General features: G+C 42.6%; 1 protein-coding gene across 2 annotated transcripts in view; it reads right to left on the bottom strand.

The window, feature by feature from the left end:
- LOC125456790 (5-hydroxytryptamine receptor 2A) overlaps positions 1-23572 on the bottom strand; it is a 342509-nt gene that overhangs the window by 148726 nt on the left and 170211 nt on the right. The window lies entirely within an intron of this gene.

The raw sequence follows: 23572 nt of genomic DNA, 5'->3' as shown, positions 1-23572 counted from the left end.
AGAGGGTGGGAGTAACAAGTGCAGAAAACCCTGGATGTGAATAGATGTAGAAGATTGGTCAGGATATTGCTTTTGATAGATACCAAAGGCTTAAAACATTGGAAACCCCAGAGGAGAATAGAGTGTAGAGGGTGGCTTAAAAAAATAAATTAGGAGAGGGAAGAGGGAATATGTAGGAACATTGGTGGGTAACGTTGAAGAAAATCAAAAGATGTGTTATAAGTGTAAAAAGAGAATAACCACGGAACGAGGAGTGCCCGTGAGAAATCAAAGTGGTGCTCTGTGTGCGGAGACAGAAGTCAGAGCTGATGTTTTAAATGTATACTTTGCATCTCTATTCACAATGGAGAATGACAATAAAGGTCTGAAAATTAGGAGGGAAGGGAGACTTCAATTTACTTGAACAAATTAGCGGTTTATCAGGATTGAAAGTTGATATATTCCCAGACTCAGACGAGATGCATGCAAGGCTGGTGTGGGAGTTATGGGACAGGGTTGCAGTGGCCAACATTAATTTTCAAATCCTCTCTGGCTACAGGAATGATACTAGACTAGAGGAGAGCTAATGTGGTGCCGTTATTCAAGAAGGGCTATACCAGGAAACTACAGGCCAGTGAGCCTAACATCAGTGGGAGGGAAATAAGTGAATAAAATTCTGAGGGACTGAATTAAGTCTCCATTTGAAAAAGCAAGGGTTAATTAAGGATACTCAGCATAGTTTTGTCAGGGTAGATAATTACTAATAAAATTTGGTTTTTTTAAGAGGGTAACTTGGTGAGTTGATGAGGATAGTGTAATTGATATTGTCTACATGGACTTTCGTAAAACCTTTTGACGTGGTTTTGCATTAGCAGACTGCTCACGAATTTAAGATCCACAGAATCCAGGGCAGTTTAGACCCAAAATTGGCTTAGTGGCAGGAAACATAGGGTGATGGTCGAATGGCATTTTGTGACTGGAAACTGTCCTTAGTGGTATACTGCAGGGTTCGATGGTGGGGTCCCTTGTTTGTTGTGTATATTAATGATCTAGACATAAATGTAGGAGACATGATCAGTAAGTTGACAGATGATATGAAAATTGGTTTGGGAAATAGCAAGGAGGAAAGCCTTAAACGGCTTGGCCACATGAGCTGAACAGTGGCACGTGGAATGTAATCCTGAGAAGTGAGGGGTGGTGCACTGTGGGAGGATTAACAAGGCAAAGGAGCAGACAGTGAATGGTAGGTATCAAGGAAGTATAGAGGATCAGAAGCACCTTAGTGTGCATGCCCATAGCTCCTTGAAGGCAACAGGTCAGGTAGGTAAGGTGATGAAGACAGCATATAGCAAGAATTACAGATGGTGGAGTCTGTACTACATGGTGGAGCTGGAGGAATACAGCAGGTCAAGCAGCTTCAGCGGAGCAGGAAAGTTGATGTTTCGGGTGGGGACCCTTCCTAAAACGCCGACTCTCCTACTCCTCTGATGCTGCCTGACCTGCTGTGTTCCTCCAGCTCCACACTGATATCGGGCACTTGCCTTTATTAGTCAAAGCACTGAATACAACAAGGAGATTATGCTGGAGCTGTATTTAACATTAGTTAGCCCACAACTGGAGGCTTGTGTACAGTTCCGGTCACCACAGTGCAGGAAGGATACGATTGCACTTGAGAGGAAGCAGAGGAGATTCACCAGGATGTGGCCTGGGCTGAAGTGGATCAGCTATGAAGATAGACTAGACAAACTGGGATTGTTTTCTTTACAGCATAGAAAGCTTACATGGGGTGTGGGAAGAACTGTTTGAGGTATATAAAGTTCTGAGGGGCACAGCCAGGGTAGAAATGGAGAAAGGTTTCCGTTTAGTAGAGGGGCCAATAACTAGAGGGCATTGTTTGAAGGTTGGGAGCAGGAGGTTTGGAGAGCATTGGAGGGATTTCTTTTTTACTCAGAGGTTTGTGGGTATTGGGAATTCACTGCCTAAAAGGTTGGTGGAGGCGTGAACCCTTGAGACATTTAAGAACTATTCAAGAAGAACATTGGAATGCTATAGCAAACAAGGATATGGGATTAGAACAAATAGATGTTGGATGACTGGCATGGAGGTGATTTGTTGAAAGGCCTCTTTCTGTACAGTAAAATCTCTATGACTCTTCAGTAGGAGAAACATCTTACCTACATTTATCCTGACTATGCCTGTAGGTATTTTGTAAGACAGGTCACCGCTCTTTGAAATTTTGGAGAATACAGGCCTGTTTTACCAATCTCTCATCATAGGAAAGCCCTGCTAATCCAAGGACAAATCTGGTGAACTCAGCCCTATGATATCCTTCCTAAGATAAGGACCAAAAATTCACACTGTTCTCAAGTTGCTATCTAACCAAGATTATATACAATTAAAACTAGACTTTGTTGCTCAAATCCTCTTGTGATAAAGGTTAACCTACCACCAGTGTCCCTAATAGCTTGCTGTACCTGCATATTAGCTTTCAATGACTTATTGATGAGGACACCCAGGTCCCTTTGGACATCTACCCATTCTAACTTCTTACTGTTTAAGAAATACATCTGTCAATGTGGACAATTTCACATATTTTCCCCATTACATTCCATCGGCCATGCTCTTGTTCATTCACTGTCAAATCCTCAAGAGCCTGTTTGCATCTTCTTCTCAACATATATACCCACCTAACATTTTGTTCTCCATTAACTTGAAATAATTGCATTCAGTCCCCATATCCAAATCATTGGTAAAATTGTGTACCCATTATACCCGTTCTGGGCCATCTTTGTGATGTCCCAGCAGTCACAGGCTGTCAGTGTGAGAATTACCTGTTTATTCCTACTATGTTTTCTGCTTGTTACCGGTTTGTTACCTCAATAACCTGTGGAGGACTTCATTAAATGCCTTCTGAAAATTCAAGTAAATTATGTCCAATATATCAATCTCCCTTTTATAAATTTTGCTAGTAACTGCCTTGAAAGACTAACAGTTTCATCAAATATATTTTGTTCACAAATCCATACTATGTCTAATTGGATTATTATTATCCAAGTATTTATTTATCACATCACTTATAACAGTATCTGGCATTTTCCCCCACATTGATTTCAGACTAACACATCTGTAGTTCCTAGATTTCTATCTCCGTCCCTTCGTAAATAATGGGGTGGCATTTGCTACTTTTCAATCTGCTGGCACTATCCAAAAATCAGTGTGATGTTTGACGATGATCACCATAGAGTCATGGTGTCATACAACACAGAAACAGACACTTCAGTCTAACCAGTCTATACCGAACATAATCCCAAACTAAACTAGTCACACCTGCCTTCTCCTGGCCCATTTCCCTCAAAGCCTTTCTTATTCATTTATTTATCCAAATGTCTTTTAAATATTGCAATTGTATTTACATCCACCACTTCCTCAGGAAGTTCATTCCACATGCGAACCACTCACTGTGTAAAAAATATTGCTCCTCTTTTCTTTTTTAAATCTCTCTTGTCTCACCTTAAAAATGTGCCAGCTAGTCTTGAAATCCTCCAGCCTAGGGAAAAGAAAAATACTATTAACTCTATCTATACCCCTCATTATTTTAACAATTTCTATCAGGTCGCCTTTCAACCTCCTATGCTCCAGTGAAAGAAGTCCCAGCCTATCCACCCTTTCTTTATAACTTAATCCTTCCTTCCTGGTAAATCTCTTCTGAACTCTCTCCAGCTTTATTTTAATCCTTCCTGTAACTGGGTGATCAGAGGTGGACGCTGTACTCCAGAAGAGGCCTCACCAATGTCCTGTACAACGTCAGCATGATTTCCTAACTCCTATACTCAAAGGACTGAACAATGAAGGCGAGCGTGCCAAACACCTTTTTAATCACCCACTCTATATTTGATGCAATCTTCAAATAATTGTGTATGTGCACCCCTAGGTCCCTCTGTTCTACAATACTACCCAAGGCTTTACCATTAAGTGTATAAGCCCTGTCCCTTGTTTGTTGTACCGAAATGCAATACCTCACATTTGTCCAGATTGAACTCCATCTGCCATTTTTCAGCCCGTTGCCCCATTTGATCAAGATCCCTTTGTAATCTCAGAAAACCTTCACTGTCTACTATGCCACCGATTTTGGTGTCATCCACGAATTTACTAACCATGCCTTCTATATTCTCATCCAAATCATTTATATAAATGACACACAAAAGAAGACCCAGAACCAATCCCTGTGGAATATTGCTGGTGACAGGTCTCTAGTCTGAAAAACAACCCTCCGCCATTAATCTCTGTCTCTTGCCTTTAAGCCAATTATGTGTCTGACTGGCAACTCACCCTGAGTCCCATGAGACCTAATTTTAGTAATTAATCTACCATGCAGAATCTTGTTGAAGGCTTTACTGAAATCCAAATAAACAATGTCTACTAGTGCCATTATCAATCTTTTTGGTAATTTCCTCAAAAAACTCAATTCAGTTTGTGTGACATGATTTTCCTCACACAAAACCATGCTGACTATCCCTAATCAATTTTTGCCTCTCTAAATGTCCATAAATCCTATCTTTTATAATCACCTCCAACAATTTCAACACAACCGAAAACAGACTCACAGGTCGATAGTTTCCCAGTTTCTCTTTACAATCTTTCTTAAACAAATGTATAACATTAGCCATCCTCCAGTCATCAGGCACCTCACCCACAGTTATAGTATATTTATTCAGTCCATAATAATCTCATTCAGCATTCTAGCATGTTGGTCCTGAAGAGATATCAAGCTGTGGTCCCATTAATTTCTCCAACTCTACCTTCTTATTAATAGTAATTGCCTTCAATTGTCTGTGCCCCTAATTCCTTCAATGTCTAATTCTGGGAGATTCTTTTGTGTCTTCCTCAGTGAAAACACAATCATTTAACTTCTTTGTCCATTTGTCCATTCCCCATTGTAAATTCTCTTGACTCTCACCTATAATCACATTTGTCTTAGCCAAATGTTTCCTTTTTATGTATCTAAAGAACATTTACATACATTTTAAAATGCTTTTTGCAAGGTTACATTTGTATTCTAGCCTCTTGTTATCACTTTCTTGGTATTCCTTTGCTGAGTTCTAAAATCCTCACAATCCTTTGGTTTACTTCTATTTCCGGCAACTGTATCAGCCGTTTCTTTTAATCTTGCACGTTACTTAGCTTCTTTTGTTCGCCACAGTTGACTGACTTGTTTTGAGTTTATCCCTGAGGCTGGGCAGACAGCATAATTTTCGGTAGGAGCTTGGTCCATATACTAAATTGAAGAGATTGTGGATGGAGAGGGAAGCTGAATGTGAGGAGGAGGATTAAGTATGAGAATTCTACCATCTTCAATGGTTTCAGCCCCTCCACTGGTGTCAGCCTTGGTCATTACTGCTCCAGTAATAGTGAGCTTATCTCCTGTATCAGAATGAGCACATGCAGCAATAACCACTAATATCCATCACTTCCAGCTTTTGTTGCCTCAGGCTATGTTCCACCTTGACCTGCAGGTGAGAGGAAGGGAAGCAAGTATCTATGAGTGTGTTGCAATTCATTTCAGTGATTTGGCCTTCAAGGTCACTATCTGTGAGATGTGAGTGTGAGGCTTACAACATTGTTGTGTGTGTCAGGATATGGTGAAGTGTACACGCGTAAGGTAAGGGTCATGATTGCCAGAGATTGTTCTTAGTTGGGTGAATTGAGCAGTGTGTGTGAGGCTATTGGAGCATTTGGAAGGGAAGGGCATTTGAGAATGATTTCACTGACCTTGACCACACATGTGGGCTTTTTAAAAAAATCACAGCATTTAGTACTCATTCCTAATTGCCCAGAGGGTAGTTAAGAGTTAAACACATTGCTGTGGGTCTGGATTCACATGTAGACCAGGCTAGGTAAGGCAGGCAGTTTCCTTCCTTAACAGATATTAGTGAACCAGATGGGGTTTTTTTCCCAGCAATCAACAATGGATTTGTGGTCATCATTAGACTCTTAATTCCAGATTATTGAATTCGATTTCCACCGTCTGCCGTGGCAGCATTTGAACCCAGGCCCTTAGAACATTACCTCAGTCTCTGGATTCATAATCTAGCACTAATACCACTCGGCCATTGCCTCCTGTAAGAGACGATAAACTTCTTGCAGCACTCTACCCAGAGTCCTCTTGACTATACATAGTAATGGCTACCTGTTTCCATTGCCTTCTCAAAGTTAACTTCATAATGTGATCCTGGCCTACTTTTTTTTAGCAACAATCCATCTTTGGCTCCATGTGTACAACAATCATCAATTTATCAATCTGTAATGATTGTGCAGAAGTGAATATAACCAAGCAGAGTTCATGTGTTATTGGAATACACTGTGCGTGCTGAAATCATGCCGTCTGATAATGCACTGACCCTATGTTTTATGCACGAGCCAAAATCAACATAAGAAAGATACATGCAACACAGTGAGCTGTGCTGATCTGAAACTGATAAAGTGGGGGAGGCATATGCAATCATAGTTTTCCAAACAGAATTGGATGATACATGGAAAGGGTTAAAAAATAAACCAGGGATATGGACCAAGAGTGAACGGAGTGGGATTAATTGAAAAGTTTTACCAAAGTGCTGGTGCATATGGGCCGTATGATCTCCCTCTGCTGCAGCATCCTGTGATTCCTTGGAGTGTGGTTGTTATATATTCTGGTATAGCAAAATACCCTCAATCAGCAGGGTAGACAGATTTGTAATCAGTCAGGGAGTGAAGGGTTATGGGGATAAAGCACAAAGTTGGAGTCAAAGATGATTATGTCAACCATGGTCTCATTGAATGGTGGAGCAGACTCAGTGGGCTGAATGGCCTACTTCTGCTCCTACATCTTATGGTCTATGGTATTTAGGTATGATCCGGAGCTGAGGCTGCCAAACAGCCTAACTGCTCTGATATGGGCTTCAAGATTTTACTCTGCTACAATGTTTGAGTTCAAGATTGACTAAAAATTAAAATAATATATTAGATCAACATTCTGTCTTAATTAAGTCATTTAAAAAATTGACAAGCAGAAAATTGGCAAGGCTACTGACCATATCCACATAGATGTTTTCCGCAGGCTGTTTATATCTAGATTCACTTTATCACCCTAAACCATAACTCCTGCTAAGCCATAGGCGTAGTGCAGGTGAGTACAATTACAACATTTCAAAAATACAGGTAATCGATAGAAATAGTTTAGAGGGATGTGGCCCCAAAACAGGCAAATGGACTAATTCAGTTTAGGAAACCTGGTCAGCATGGACAAGTTAGGTTGAAGGGCCTGCTTCTGTGCTGTATGACCCTATGACTTGCCCAAAAACCAGCAGTTCGGGAATTGGCCTGGTCGGCCACATCATCCCTCATGGCAGAATCTCCCAACCCTGAGTAGACATCATTTACAACCTGAGGGGCTGCCACTCTGGGATTTTCAGGGCACTTTCAGAACACAGGACACCTGAATAACAATGTGTGAACATGGCTCAATGATTTGCACAGTTTCCACAGCTTGACAAAATTCCAGGTGTGAGTTCCACTCCAGGGCTTAGGCACAAAATGGAGGCCGACCTCGATTTAGTGTAGTGATCCGAACTGTACACAATATTCCAAATATGGCCTAACTAAAACTCTACACAGCTGTTCTATTACGTTCAACAAATCCTGTTATGCTATACACTCACAAGAGAGTAGACCTCACATTACTGTAGGTGGCAGTGGTAACTAGATCCATCAAACCAGACGGAACTGGTAGCAACCTTATGGAATGAACTAACATAAGTGTCTGGGAGGCAGTGAGGACAGCTGGTACAACTCACAGCAAGCAGAAGGAAGGTGAAGAGAGAGATACCACTTTACAATGTGATGAAGCGCTATATAAATTAGAGTCTTCCTTTTTTCAGAAGGTCTTATCAAGTTGAGCTGGTCCTTTCGGTGAAAGAAATATGAACTGTCTATGGAGTTAGAAGAATCCTCAAATGAGAGGAATTGTTAGTTTGAGTGGTAACAGGCAACTGTGAGTTGCTGCTCTGTTTCACATCTTGTTATTTCAACTCTTGAGTCAACAGATTTAAAACACAGGGGAGATATAACACAAGCTCCTGACACTTTACCATCTGTTTTACGTTACAACACAAAGCCAAAGCCTGTGCCGCAAACTCTAAATGTGACACGGCACATTTCATAAGTAGATAAATCATTGAAGGACTTCATGCCTCTGCCTTACTAATCCACTGGCATTACCAGTGGTTGCTACTGTTCACATTTCCATTTTCACCTATGTTGTACAAAAGAGGAAAATAAGACCCTTTGTTGCTTCTGTTAATTTGTGATCGTGATTGCTATCCTGCCAAAAGACCAACCCGAAGACCATCTCTGCACGGTACGGAGGAGTTTGCTGGGGATGAGAGATTTTTGAATTCCCTCCTTAATAGACTGCAGTGGCTCAAGAAGACAGCTCATCACTATTCTCCAGGGCACCAGTAGCCAGTGGCAAACATATCCCTGAACTAATTTAAAAAAAACCCAATAGAACAGGTAGGAAAATTCCTTCTACCCTCTTTGGAATAATAAAGGTTAAGAGGTGACTTGAAAGAGATTTTCTATGATTCAAGATGATGAGAGATTATCCTTAATTGCCCAGAGGGCAGTTAAGAGTCAACCACATTGCTGTGGGTCGAGAGTCGCATGTAGGCCAGGCCTGATAAGGATAGAAGTTTCCTTCCCCAAAGGATGAGATTTTCCTGACAATTGACATTGGCTTTGTTGCAATTATGAAATTCCAAATTCTAGATTGTTGTTAAATTCAAATTCTACTGAACGCCATGTTGAGATTCAAACCATAGGTCCTCAAAGTATTATCTCCTGGGTCTCTGGATTAACAATCCAGTGATGGAATAAACCTATTTCCTTTGGTGAGTGGTTAATAATCGGGCATCATGGATTTAAAGTCATTACCATGGATATACTAAGGCAGATTGCCACTCTGCTCCTACATTTTGGTGTTAGGACTGAGCTCTGCACTTCCCGCTGGAAATCCTGATCCCAGCTCCTTCAAATAAATGGAGCGCACCTGAAATTGAACAGTTCCCTCACAGTGCGGGTTAGTCAGAAAAAGTCAAGCCATGACCCCATTTCCACAGCAGTAAATGCTGTCTTCGGTGAGGTTTAAGTGTCCAGCAGACTGGTTAGCCACTTAGACAGCTGTTGTGAAGGAGCACGCAGGTGACTGTGCGGTTAAGGTGCCTAGTGGATACAATACCAGGTCTGTAGGGTGCCAGGTAGGTGAAGGAGTGTTTATTGTGGGTAAGGATCCAGTAACAGTGTCAGGGATGATGCAATGTCCAGCAGTGGGAATGGGGTTGTCAAGTCTGGCAGGGAGAACGGAGCTTGAATACAGCAGAGAGAGGGGAATTGGCAGTGGGGGTGTGTTGGGTCCAGTGAGAGGGAAGTCAGGTCCCAAGACAGTTGGGGAAGGGTTTTGTCAGGTGCCAAAACTCACTGGGGTAGTGTAGTGGAAATTAAATCCCCTCTCCTGGATTTGTCGCAAATGTGAACATCTGATTAAATCGCTGATTGTCAAATGCTACCTAATTGCTTAATTCAGTTTAAGAGAATATGAATAACAAAGTTTTCCCTAAGAAGAAATTTATTCTGAACAAACTGCTTTTCTAACCAACAGTGACAAAGCCACATGAATGACTAACTCAATAACATAAACTGTATGCCTGTCTAAAAATTCCCATACACATACAAATAGACAAGACAAAAGGAAAAGAATGTTAGAGAAGCACAGTTCTAGATCAGAAACACTGGTGAGATATTTTCCCTTCAGTTTTTTATTGACTCCTTCGATATGCTAATTCTCAGTCTTTCATAGAGTCCCTACAGTTTAGATGTAGGCCATTCAACCCATCAAGTCTACAGTCCCCCCCCGAAGAGCATCCCACCCACTACCTTATCCCTGCATTTCCCATCATTAGCTTGCATGTCCTTGGATACAATGGGTAATTTAGCATAGCCAATCTACCTAACCTACACATCTTTGCACAGTGGGAGGAAACCAGAGCACTCTGAATAAATCCACATAGACTCAGGGAGAATGCGTAAACTCTACATAGACAGTTGCCCAAAGTTGGAATTGAACCTGGGTCCCTGGTGCTGAGAGGCAGCAGTGCTAACCACTGAGACACAGTGTCACCCCATTCATTACTTACCGCTGAAGCTGATTCTCCTTCTTTTATTTTCAACTAGGGATTTGGAGAGCTAGCAGTTTACAGGGGAATAGTGAGTGAAAAATGTTTCTTCTCCATACTGGTGGGAGAGAAAAGATTTTAGCTGCTAGAAGCTTCTGTTGCTTCTATGGTTAGCGGCCATGGAACCAATAAGAACGTTGTTTTCTAGCAGTTACCTCTTAGTTCAGAAAGCCGCCAACTCTGTTCTGTCTGACCTCTCTCTCCCTGACCAAGAAAAAGTCAAGGTTGTGTGTCTTACTTTCAGTATGCTCCAGTAAGCATGTTTTCTAAAACTTAAAACATACCTTTACACTGTCTCCCTGGTTTAAAGCTGTATCTTCCCTTTTCATAAAAGCAAACTATTGCAGACGCTGGAAATCTGAGGCAAACTCAAAGTGCAGGGGAAAGTCAACAGGTCTGGCAGCATCCATGATGAAAGAAATGGCATGAATGTTTTGAGTCTAAAATAACTCTGATATTCAGAATTTCAGATCCCAGATGTCAAACTTTAGACATTAACTCTTTACTTTCTCCGCAGATGTTGCCAGACTTGATCCACAATCCTGAGTAACTATTAGCTTAACTGAAGCAGAATTCTCCGAATTGCCAAACATAACAAGGGGGTTTTAGAATCAAGGGAATTGCCTCTCAGAATCCTCAATTCCTAAGGAGTTAGCTGAATCTGGGATCCTGCAGAGCGCTGATATGCAATTCCAGTCTGCACTGGTCCAGTGACTATCTGATTATTGGAATAGCTGGGCTCTGTCAAAAGATCGAAAGCCAGGAAAGAAGGTATCTTTTTCCAATTGGAGAATGCTTGGAAGGGATGTAATGTCCACCTGAAAAGCTGATGGCATCTATAATTTTAGAAAGGAGTCGGACAGGAACTCAGCTACGAAGGGTTACAGTCAAAAAGGTTGGGATGTGTCTAATATGAGGCATTGTGGTGCTATTTTGCAGGTTACAGCTGGAATAGAATGGAACAATAAAGGACACATGAAGCAACAAACATATGGTACTGGCTGATCGAAGAGGTGAATGTATTTTCTGAGAGTCAGTCATGGGTTGTGTCAGGAATTGCAGGGTTTAATAGCAGCAAAGATGCATTTTGTGTTGAATGATTTAGACATACCCTGCTAATGTAATAATGGCTGTGATTATAAGGAGACACATTTAAACAGGTTGGGAAATTAAACATTCATTATTTGAGTTCCCAATATCTCTCACAGCCATTACTGAGCAGATTTTCAAACGTCACATCATTTGTTCATCCTTTTAGTGCTTCTCTGCACAGCAACTGGAACCACATTCATATGAACCCCCAAATCTAAACCTGCAAACTGCCCACACTCAACATACTTGCTTAGGAACATCTATCAGTGGTCCTCCTGACCTACCATGGCAACAGTGTGGCGTCCTTGTAGTTCTCTTAGTTAGCAATCCTGGCAGAGACAAGGGGTGACATGGTGGCCCAATGATTAGTCTTGCTGCCTCATAGCTCCAGAGACCTGGGTTTGACTCCAACTTGGGCAACTGTCTGTGTGGAGTTTGCATGTTCTTCCCAAGTCTGTATGAGTTTCTTCCAACAGTTCAGAGATGTGCAGGTTTGTTGGATTGGTCATGCTAAATCGCCCATGATGTGCAGCATAGGTGGATTAACCACAGGAAATGCAGCACTACAGGGATAGGGTAAGGGGATGAGTCTGGGTGGGACGCTTTCCAAAGGGTCGGTGTGAACTTGATAGGCTGAATGGCCTGCTACCGAACCATATGCTTTGCCATACAAGAAATGCCAGTCAGTTCCTCGTGATGTGCGCGAACAGTCAGCACCCAATGTAATATTTAAGTGAACTAGGGTTTGAGGATGGGGAGAGGCAACAGGAAGAGGTTTGGAAGTAGATGGGAAACGAAGAGAGAGAATAGGCCGAAGAGGTGAGGACCAGACAAGAAATAAACATGGATAGAGAGATGAAAAGGGCAGGAGGAAAAGGTGATCATGTGGCATAATGGAGGAGAGTTCCTGTTATCAGTCACTGTCACAGTCCGGTGTTCATTTTTAAAGCAATGTTCTAACAAAATTTTGACCTTACCCCTACCGCAATGAGTTTTCTCTGAACACAATCATAAATGCTTTCCTGAATTAATTTTCCCTATTACAAAGACATCACTTGTCGTGAAATAATGTATTGTTTTTGAAGTGGCTTTCTTAGTCATCATTCTGAAATTTATTTCGCTTGGACTTCTCTCTTTGTTAACAAGTGCTGTTTAGATTCGATTAATAGCTGAGAAACTTATTGGCTCTTTATTACTGAATCTTTGACCCAGGAACTTGAAAACATATTTTTGAAGTAAGTGAAGGCTGATAGTTGAACATTTCTCATCTGCCGTGTCTTCAGGTAATGTTACTGCTGTCTCTCATCTTCGACTCTATAGATTCTGCCAAATTTATTATTTACCCACTTTTATTTTACTATCTAATCTGGAGATTCAACGTGCATGTCTGTATTTGCTCTCAAAGCTAAACAAAACAGAATTATTTACTCTCAGATGTTCCTGTATTGCTAGTGTTTTCTATATGATTGACTGTACACAGTCTGCCTCATATTCTGGCCAGAAATTAGATTCGATTAGATTCCCTACAGTGTGGAAACAGGCCATTCAGCCCAACAAGTCTACACCATCCCTTGAAGCACCCCACCCAGACACATCCCCCTATAACCCACACACCCCTGAACACTGCAGGCAATTTAGCATGGCCGATCCACCTAACCTGCACATCTTTGGACTGTGGGAGGAAACCGGAGCACCCGGAAGAAACCCACACAGACGCAGGGAGAATGTGCAAACTCCATACAGACAGTCGCACGAGGCGGGAATCGAACCCGGGTCCCTGGTGCTGTGAGGCTGCACTGCTAACCACTGAGCCACCGTGAGCCAGCCATATTGTATAGCAAGGGGGGAATTTTCTTCTTAAACGTCTGGTTGGTGTGCGACTGCAGGTGTGTGCTCAATTGCCTGCAGCACTTGTGACAATTTTTCACCTTGTATCAGTCCTCAGTCTACCACCAGAGCAGCAGGAGTCAAGCTGAGCTCTTGGAGAGAGGGAGTGGGTAACTTCTCAAGAACTGGTTCACGACTGCAGTCAGAGACCCAGGCACCAATGCATAGCACCGTTACAGTGAGAGCTGAACACCAGCTAGAACTCCAACTGCCTTTGCAAAATCTTCCTACCAACATACATCACTTTTCACTTCTCTGAATTAAATTTCATCTGCCACCTAGCTGCCCAGTTCCTCAGCCTGTCTCTGGCATGCTGTGCACTGCCATATTATCTTCCAAACCTGATCTGTGAGCAGGATGCCTGGGGACTCCTGCACTAGTTGCCTGGTTCTCTTCAATTGCCTGGTGGCCACCCAGTCCTTTTTTGCCTCCCTGCCTTTGGGTTGTGGTGTGACCACCTCTGTGCATGTGTTATTCATGTATGTTATGGCCTCACTGACTCTAGCCACCACTCCAGCTCTGAAACATCAGCTCACGTTTCTACAGCTGGCAGCAGTTCCTGTACATGTCGTTATCTGTGACACTGGTAGGGTCTGAGACTTCCCATATATTATAGACCATGCATTCCATTTGACCGAGCTGTACTGCCATGCCTTAACTTTGCATCCCTTGTATTAACCTTATTATGCTTTGCATCACTTTATCATAACATCCTTGACCTTATTCCTGATATTTCTCAGTTTAATCCAAGTATAACTACTTCTTTAGAAAATAATCTGTTTATCTTTTCTAATTTACAACAATTTAAAAGACAGACACGAAGAGGTGCCTCACCAACCAATGAATTTACTAAGAAAGAGTAGAAGGTTAAAAAAAAACTTCACCCCACCCTTCACCAAACTCCCCAGTCACCACACTTTACTTCTTGCAGCAGGCTTTACTTGAAGTACCTCTTTGCCCCCTTTGCAATGAATTCCCACCTTGAATTTTCCTGGATGACTTCAGAAACTCACTGCCTCTATGCTTAAAGCTATCTTGTGCCTCAAAATCGATGTGAACATTAAAATCTCTCCTTAGAGCTGCTTTTGATATATGCTTTGCTGACCTCCATATGTAAACAGCTTATGGTGACCTCAGTGCTGCCAGGGAGTCTATAAATAACTCCCATCAGGTTTAAATTGTGACAGTCGGTTGAGTGGATTAGGCTTGTGTTTCTTCCCATTTGAAATATTAATGGGTGATCTAACTGAGGTGGTTAAGATGATTAAAGGAATTGATGAAGCAGAGAGAAACGATTTGGTCTGTTGGAGACCGTAATGAGGGAAAACGATGTTGAATCAGAATTAAGTGTCCCAGGATGATGCTTGGATGCATTTCTTCACACAACGAAGTAGTGAAAGTCTGGAGTCCAGGTTCCCCATCAAGCTGCTGAGGTTGGAGAATCAGTAGAGAATTTCAAACCCCAGACAGAAGGGTTGCTGTTTGTATTAATCATTTCAGAGTGAAGGCAGCTGGATGGAGTTAGGATACAAATCACCCACGCTGCAAGGGAATGCCAGAGCTGTCTTGAAGTCTGTGCTTTACTGGCTTCTGAGTGATGGTCTGGGAGGCCATCGATTGGTGTAATTATAAGGCCCATTACAAAGCAGCCTGTCACATGGAGAGGCCATCAGTTTAATGAAGGTAGCCTCTCTGGAAATGCCCAAAAGTCCATTGGAGGCTGATGTCCAATGGGCAGGGGCAGAGAAGGTGCCTCAGTGGTTTCCCTGGAGCAATCACACCCTGACCCTCATCCTCTTCATTTCTTTTTTCTTTCATTTAATTGTTTAGCTGTCAGGGGCTTAAAGTTACCTGCTGCCTCCTGTTGCTATGTTTTTGGCCCTGTGTGAGCCAGCAGCGGTAGGAGATGCCCCCACCCCCTGCAACTTGGCACTTTTAATTGTGGAGAGAGCCCAGTGAACAGATCGCAGGCCTGCTGTGGCAAAGCCTGCTGGGCTTCCCAAACCGGCACTGGTATATGAAACCTCCGGATGGAATTCTCCTTACATGTTGGATCCTTTTCTACATCTTAATTCTTCATCCATCTCCCAATATAGTGCTGCTGGAGTTGGAGCCTGCTGTGAAGGTGAGATAGCTCCAGCCTCTCTGTGTTGGCTTGTGGATGAATCCAATTTTCAATCATTAACAATCTGACTATCTGTTCTGTCACAAATGCTGTTTGTCTGAAGTATGTTGCCAGGGATTTTTGTTTTAGAAGTTTCAGATCCGTCGATCCTCTGTTTTCACAATGAAAGATTTTCTCCTAAATTGATTGGCATTACTGATGTTATCTGAATTTTACATACATTAATGTGATTTTAGTCTCACCTTTCTCAGCATCTGTTGTTCATTCTGTTCTAAGTCATGGTCTTTGACTTTTCTTTAAATTTTCTGCGCAGAGCTTTGTAGCTGCAAACTTAACAGCACTTTTGCCTGGGATTATTTTTGATTTGTTATGACTGACAGGTGCTGAGTCTTATTCCCTGGGGAATGCTGGTCCTCGCAGCTGTCCAGTTAAAACAACAGCAATTGATCAGGACTCTTTATGTATTAGCTTGTCAATCTACCATCCAATTTATAAACCAGTTCCATGGAGTTTTTATTTGAGTCACATATCCCATCAGGGAGCTCAAATCAAATGCTTTCAAAGCCAAGATGTCTAGTAGCAGCCAATATACAGTCACTCACCAGTTTTATTATGCCGTCAAAAGAATTCCAATTTATTAAGCCTGATCCAAGTTTCAACAAAGTGCATTGGCTCAGAATTAATGTGGCTCAACGTGACTCATAGAATTCTCACAGTGTGGAAACAGGTCCTACTGGCCCAACAAGCCCACACCAACCCACTGAAGAGCATCCCACCCAGACCTAGCCCCCTAACCTTTCCCTTTAATTCCCACTTTGCTCACACATCTAATCTATACAGCGCTGAACACAATGGGCAGTTTAGCATGGCCATTTCACCTAACCTGCACATCTTTGCAATGTGGGAGGAAACTGGAGTACCTGTGGGAACCCATGCAGACCCAGGGAGCACGTGCAAACCCCACACAGACAGTAGCCCGAGGATGGAATCGAACCCGGGTCCCTAGTGCTAAGAGGCAGCAGTGCTAACCACTGAGCTACCATGCCACCTGTGTCGATGATTACTCACAGAAGAGGATAATTCTCTTTCACTCTCAGGGTGAACCTATAGGGGGCTGTACAGACTGATGTGGCTACTGTTACACTTGGGGAAGAAGGTGGTCAATGGAAGAGGTGGGTGGAGCGTGGGTGTGGCAGTCTGTTTCGCCTGGCTTCTGCTTTTTCCTGAAGACAAGTCTCGAGGTGTTTTCTGCCTTTCCGGATGCTCCTCCTCCACCTTGGACAGTCTTGGGCCAGTGACTCCCAGGTGTCTATGCGAAGCCTGCACTTTGCCAGTGAGGCCTTAAGGGTATCACTGAAGCGTTTTCTCTGTCCAGCTGGGGCCCCCCTGCCATTTTGAAGCTGAGAGTAGAACACTTGCCAGGGGAGTCTTGTATCAGTCATGTGGATATCATGCCCAACCCATTGCAACTGTTCAAGCATGGTCAGTGCCTCAATGCCGGGGATGTTGGCCTGGTTCAAAGTCGCTGATGTTAGTGCATCCGTCTTCCCAGCGGATGACTGCAGAATGTAACAATGGGCAATTCAACCCATCAAGCCTGTGCTGTCCCAGATTCGGCAGTGCAAAGGTGCTCTCTGCTCTCTGACATGGCTGTGAAACTTGGAACCTGAAAACCTGTCCAAAGAAACCAGATGCCTCATGCCTGCAGGAGAGAATGGAGTGCTGTGATTCCTCGTATGTCTGTAGACTCAGGAGCTACTTAGTTTAAGTAAATTAGTCTCTAACATAGATATTTCCATGCTGAAGGATTACGATGAAGATCAGACTTCCAAGGAGTATCTCAACCAAGTTAGGTCAGTTAAATTAGCTTGTGCCCTTCCACCCCATGCCTATAGACACCAGCTGTTTTTACAGCCAGTTTAATGCTTAAGTGGGGGGCGGTTGTAATGCAGTCTGATAATCTCACAAATCTCAACGAACTGATACTGTAAGGGGGTTTCACACAACAAATCTTTCTGATTTGTTGCATAAAGTTGCATAAATGGTGTTGATGTATTCACATCTAGAAATTGTACTCAGTTGACATTTGAACATTTTAATACTATGTTCCTGTTGGCAGGACAAACCAGCATGCTTGAAAGAAGCAATTCTGTTCTGGTCAAGGGACCTGCAATAACAAACCCCTCAAGTACATGGGACCGAGAGTATCGAGGGAATATGGCAGGGTGGAACTCGAAAGCTCTTGCAACAGTCTGACAACACCAATTTTCTTTTACTGTGTTCTCTGTAACTTGCTCACTTACAAATTCACCCATCCGGCCACTGAAACACAGCAACATACAGACAGCGTTCTTATCCGTCCCCTGCTCCATCTCAGACAGCCTGGTCACTCACTAGGATATACTCACAACGAGAAGACAGTGTAAATGAAAACATAAAATTACAAAAGGGCATTGAAAGATTATTTGAATGGACGACTCTGCAGCAGTTGGAGTTAATTTAAGCAAGTGTGAGGCTATTTACTTGGACCAAAACAGGATAGTTCTGGGTACTTTCTAGATGGTATGGAGTTAATTACAGTGGATGTCCAGAGAGACTTAGGCGTTTGGCCCATTGATCTTTAAAATGCCATGAATAGGTGCGGAAAATAACCAAGGAAGCTAACGCAATGCTGGCCTTTATATCTAAATGACTGGAGTACAAGGATGCAAAAGTCATGCTGCAATTATAGAAATTTCTGGTTAGATCCTACTTGTAGTACTGTGAGCAGATCTGGGCACCAAACCTTGGGAAAGATACATTCAAGTACAATGTCTGGATATGAAAACTGGACTTCAGGGGTTATATTATGAGGAGAGATTGTACAAATTAGGCCTGTTTTCTTGAGAATTTAGGAGGTTAAAGGATGATCTGATCAAAGTCTTCAAAATCTTTGGGCAGCACGGTGGCTCAGTGGTTAGCACTGCAGCCTCACAGCACCAGGGACTCCGGTTCGATTCCAGCTTTGGGTAACTGTCTGTGTGGAGTTTGCATATTCCCCCTGTGTCTGTGTGGGTTTCCTCCGGGTGCTCCGGTTTCCTCCCACAGTCCAAAGGTGTGCTGACTAGGTGGATTGGCCATGCTAAATTGCCCGTAGTGTTCAGGGGTGTGTGGGTTATAGGGGGATGGGTCTGGGTGGGATGCTGCAAGGGGTGGTGTGGACTCGTTGGGCCGAAAGGCCTGTTTCCACACTGTAGGGTATCTAATTTAATCTAAAAAGGAATAGCAGGAAAAGACAAGGTAGATAAAGATAAATTATATCCTTTGGTAGGGGATTTGAGAACTGGGGGCTTGGTCTGAGGATTAGGGCCAGACCATTCAGGAGGGAAGTTAGGAAGCAGTTCTACACACAAAGGATGGTTGAGGTTTGGAACTCTTTACACAAATGGCAGTAGATGCTGGAATAGTTGTTCATTTTAAATCCGAGAACAATAACATTTTCTTAAGAAAAGATACTAAGAGATATGGGCTAAAGGCAGGTACGTGGAGTTAGGCCACAGATCAGGCATGACCTCACTGAATGGTGGAACATGCTCGATGGGCTGAATGGCCTACTCATGTTCCTTCCAATGACTTCTTGCTGACCCTGAGCAAGCAAGTACATCACAGCACCTACAGTGAAGTGGGGATTAGGTACATCTATCCCAGGGGGGATCAGGTTGTGAGTGTGGGTGATGGGGGCCTATTGGAGGTGAGTGGAGGTGTTGATGGGGAGGAGAAGGAGTGGGAACCTATGACTGGAGGAACAATAGACCTTCAGTACATAAACCAGTGACTAACGTTGACTCCAGTAGAAATAAGTAACAAGACTTACTCCATTAACCTTAAGTCTTTGACTTTTCTATAAATGTTCTTTTTAATTTTTAACCTTAAAATTTTAACCTTACCAATCTCTGGAAACATATGTACTGTTTCCCTGTCAAACCTTGATTATGTCCCAGTTGTTTCTGGCTGGTCGTGTTCACCAGTCCTCTTACAATAGAAAACTTTCATCATGTGCTTTTCCATATTTATTATTCCATTTGTATTATTCACATTATCATTTATCTGTCATTCATTGGCCCATTTGTTGAGTTAGTTGATTGCTAACAATTTTCCTAATTCATGATTTGGCTCCTTTTATTATGACCTTTGTCAAATGTTTGATTAATTTAAAACCATGTCCCTAACTAGTAATGGCTGCTCCCTTGCCAGAGCTATTTCCAATTGTCCCTCTGTATGTCTTCATGTTCTTGAGCCAATCTTCAATCCACCTCATTGATGGACTCTGAGTTCAATGGCCAAGAGTGAAAGCCTCTGGAAAGTGGTGGAGAGATCAAGATGTATAATTACTTTGTTCTGACGTACTCCAACATTGTACTGTCTTTTCATTACCGTAGTTGTAGTTTGCAGCCAGCACTAACTGCGTTTAATGTCACTTTATCACAGAGTCTTGGAAACATACAGCATGGAAACAAGATCCTTCGGTCCAACCAGCCCATGCCGACCTTAATCCCAAACTAAACTAGTCCCACCTGCCTGCTCCTGGCCCATATCCCTCCAAATATTCCTTATTCACGTACTAATTCAAATGTACTTTAAACATTGCACAGCATTCGCATCCACCACTTCCTCTGGAAGTTCATTGCACACACAAACCACTCTCTGTGTAAAATAGTTGCTCCTTATGTCTTCTTAAACTGTTTCTCCTCTCACCTTAAAAATATGTCCCCCTAGTCTTGAAATGCCCCACCATAGGAAAAAAGCACCGACCATTCACCTTATCTATATCCCTCAGGATTTTATAAACCTCAGCAAGGTCACCCCTCAACCTGCTATGCTCCCGTGAAAAAAGCCCCAGCTATCCAGCCTCTCCTTAGAACTCATACCCTCCATTCCTGCCAACATCCTGATAAATCTTTTCTCATCCCTCCCCAGCTTAACAATATCCTTCCTATAACAGGGCAAACAGAACTGCGCACAGTGTTCCAGAAGAGGCCTTACCAGCGTCCTGTACTATCTCCACATGATGTCCTGCCTTGTGAGCAATGAAAGCATGCTAAGTGCCTTATTAACCACCCTATCTATGTGTGATGCAAACTTCAAAGAATTATATACCTGAACCCCTGGGTTTCTCTGTTCTACAATATTGCCTAAGGCCCTATTTTTAATTGTGTAATTCCTGACCTTTGGACCCTTTGCTATTCAGATACTCAGGAGCTGCCACCTGGGCCAAACAGTGGTAAAAAGGCAGGAGGTAGGCAAGCAGGTTGGCAGTGATGATGAATATAGTATTTGTGGATGAAAATATGCTGTTACCAATCCTCTTCCCTTGGCTGGGTATAAGAACTTATTTCTTTACAGTGGGAGAGAGATAACCATGAATGAGTCTTAACAAGAGGCTTCTGTCTTCATGCAGAGTAGTTGAGTGCATGTTAGTAATCAGGTAGAAGTTTGTTAGACAGTTATTAAGATTATAAAGAGGAGACCTATGGATAGGGCTCAGTACTGCACAATGCTCTAAGGTGTTCTGCCTTATCCCCATTCACGTCAATCTGACCTAAGCAGATTGTGTGGATCTTAATGCGCCATTACTTTACACAACACAGTCACCCACCCTCAGCAGTTCAGATACCTGAGAACCACTTTGGGGTGGGATACACACTTGATGACTCACCTGGGCTTGAAATGGTCCTCTGCCAGAACAGGAGTAGGGAACCACAGGTGGTAGTTCTCTGGACAGATATACTGCCCCCTGCAGGGGATTCTGGTGAGTACTTTGGGGGGTGGGCTATGGAAGTCAATGGGTAAAGTTCAATGAAATACTTGGTGCACTGATGGGCAAGCCAGCAAGCCTCTGCTCTCCATGTGGAACAGCATGAGCCTTTGTGCAGAGCTGAGAGCCCATCCCCATCTTTTTGGCCACCTTTACCAAACCTGCCCATCCGTCCAGTTGTTTGATAGTCAGCACCTCAGCTTGTAGTGCAGGAGTCACTCATTATTCATGCGTTGCAGAGCCAAGTTGTGAAGGCTCAGCTTGCTGCCATTCCTCGGTGCGGGTACCACCTGCTCCAAAGGAGCCTTGCAGTCTCCCATAGCAATCTGGCCTCCCGGTAAGTGGCTAGGTCTGAAGAGGGATTGCTGGTGGGAAGTGGCAGTGGTCTTCCCACAGCTGTCATCACTCAGGGTAGCAGGAATGTGTGCACACAATGTTGCCACTGCACTGGAGCTCACAATGATACTCGTCAGACAGCCTAGGGTGCTGGCACCATGCATTGGAGAGATAACTCACAGCCAGATAAATAATTGATCATCCTTGCTACTGAAAGGCTAATCAGCCACTCTTGATGGAGAAACTGCTGAAGTCCAGACTCTCAATGCACCATGTAATCTCTGGTTGCAAATCAGTATAACGCTGTCTATTCTCCACACACTTCTGACAACACTCACTGACCCCTTCTCTAAATTGAGTGATGCACACCAGAACAATGAAGATGCTCTGCAGATCTCATTTGTCCTTCAAAGGCCATTACTGGTGTCCATTGTTTGGATACCAGTAACCTTGTGCTAATAACTGTTAATTTATTGAAGCCTTACTGGCAGAGCTTTATGGAATACCTGACGAAAATAGAAGTACTTTATATCAGCTGGAAAGACATTGCCAACTAATTTAGGATTTGGCAGTTACTTTTAGAGAGAACAAACACTACCATGGCTATAAATCTAGGTCCGTCACTTCATATTCATGCCCTAATTAGACTAAAGTTAGTTTTTGTTTTTATCCATGAATACTTTTTGTGTATTAATGATCCACAGATCTGAATCTATCTTAAAAGCATCTAACCAGATGCTCATCATTTTGATCATTCCTAACAAAATGGAGGCACCTAAACACATACCAGATATCTCAAGGAAATGACCTTGATGTTTGCTGAAGGCACAGAAAGGTTTGGAGCATTGCACAAATATGCTAAGGGTAAGCATGTTGCGCTCATCATGAATGTGTTAGTAAATCTGTTTCAGACAATTGAAGATTAACTCTATGTTTGAACTTTTGAATGCAAGCTACAAAGTCTCAGGCAGTGACACATTACGCAGAGAGTGTGATACACTGCTAAGGTGCAGCACATGTTTTCTTTGGATTGCTGAGGATAAATTTTGCACTCTGGAGAAATGGGCACAAGCAATATCAGCTCTTGTCTTACAATCCTGATTGTGGGTTTGGGGCAGGTTAGGCGGGATGTGGACTAGCATCTCTCAATGTACAGGAAGTAGAATTGAGTGCAACAGTCAAATCTATATTGCAGACAACTAGCTTTAGCAGTTTATGCATCTGTTAATGAGCAGAGGATTCACACTGAGGTAGATGAATTAAAAGTGCAAACAGATATGCATAGTTATGATATAGTTGCAATAATGGAGACATGGTTATAGGGTAACCAAGGATGGTATTACAATACTATGACTTTAAGATGAGTATTTTGTCCTGGTTTCTTTCAGGGAGAAACTGGGGGACAAGTGTGGAGCAGTCTACAAGAAAATAAGTAACTAATGAAGCCTTGTGTGTATTTTTAAGAGTTAGAGCAATAGAAGCATCCTGACTGGGTGTGGTTAAGCTCCCACTCACAGAACCAGAGATTTTAGGTTTAGCTTTCAGCAGTTGCTGCTGGGGTCTTGAAGTGAAAGGTTTTTTTTCCCTTTTTTGGCTAAAGCCAAAAGTTGGGGGCTCTCTGCCAGATACAGGAGTTGCCTATGAGACAATCTGTTTCCTGAATTTACCTTTTGTCAAGAGTGTGTTTATGGGAATTTACTATGTTGGAACAGTAATTAGTAATAGTTACTGTATCTATTAGTCTGTTACATTTTCCAATTGAGTTGTTATTCCAATTTCTCCTTTCTTTTGTTGTATTTTAACTATAGTGGATGAATAAAGTGTGTTTTGCTTTATATACAATAGTTTGACCGATCGAATTGCATCTGGAACACAGCACCTTTCATTTACCTTTAAAATAAGAAAATGATTAGGATCTAGACTACATTCTTAATATATTTTGAGGAGGTTTGGTTTGGTCCATACCAATGACAACTGAACCTCCAGAGGTATTCAACATTTATAAAGGATAGACAAATAGGGAATGGAGGTGGGATAGCATTGTCAGTAAAAGAGTCCTAATTAAAGAGAATTTGGAGGTTATGAGGCACAAGC

This window comes from Stegostoma tigrinum, chromosome 12, assembly GCF_030684315.1.
Source record: "Stegostoma tigrinum isolate sSteTig4 chromosome 12, sSteTig4.hap1, whole genome shotgun sequence".
Taxonomy (NCBI): domain Eukaryota; kingdom Metazoa; phylum Chordata; class Chondrichthyes; order Orectolobiformes; family Stegostomatidae; genus Stegostoma; species Stegostoma tigrinum.
This window is presented reverse-complemented; position numbering and strand designations above follow the sequence as displayed.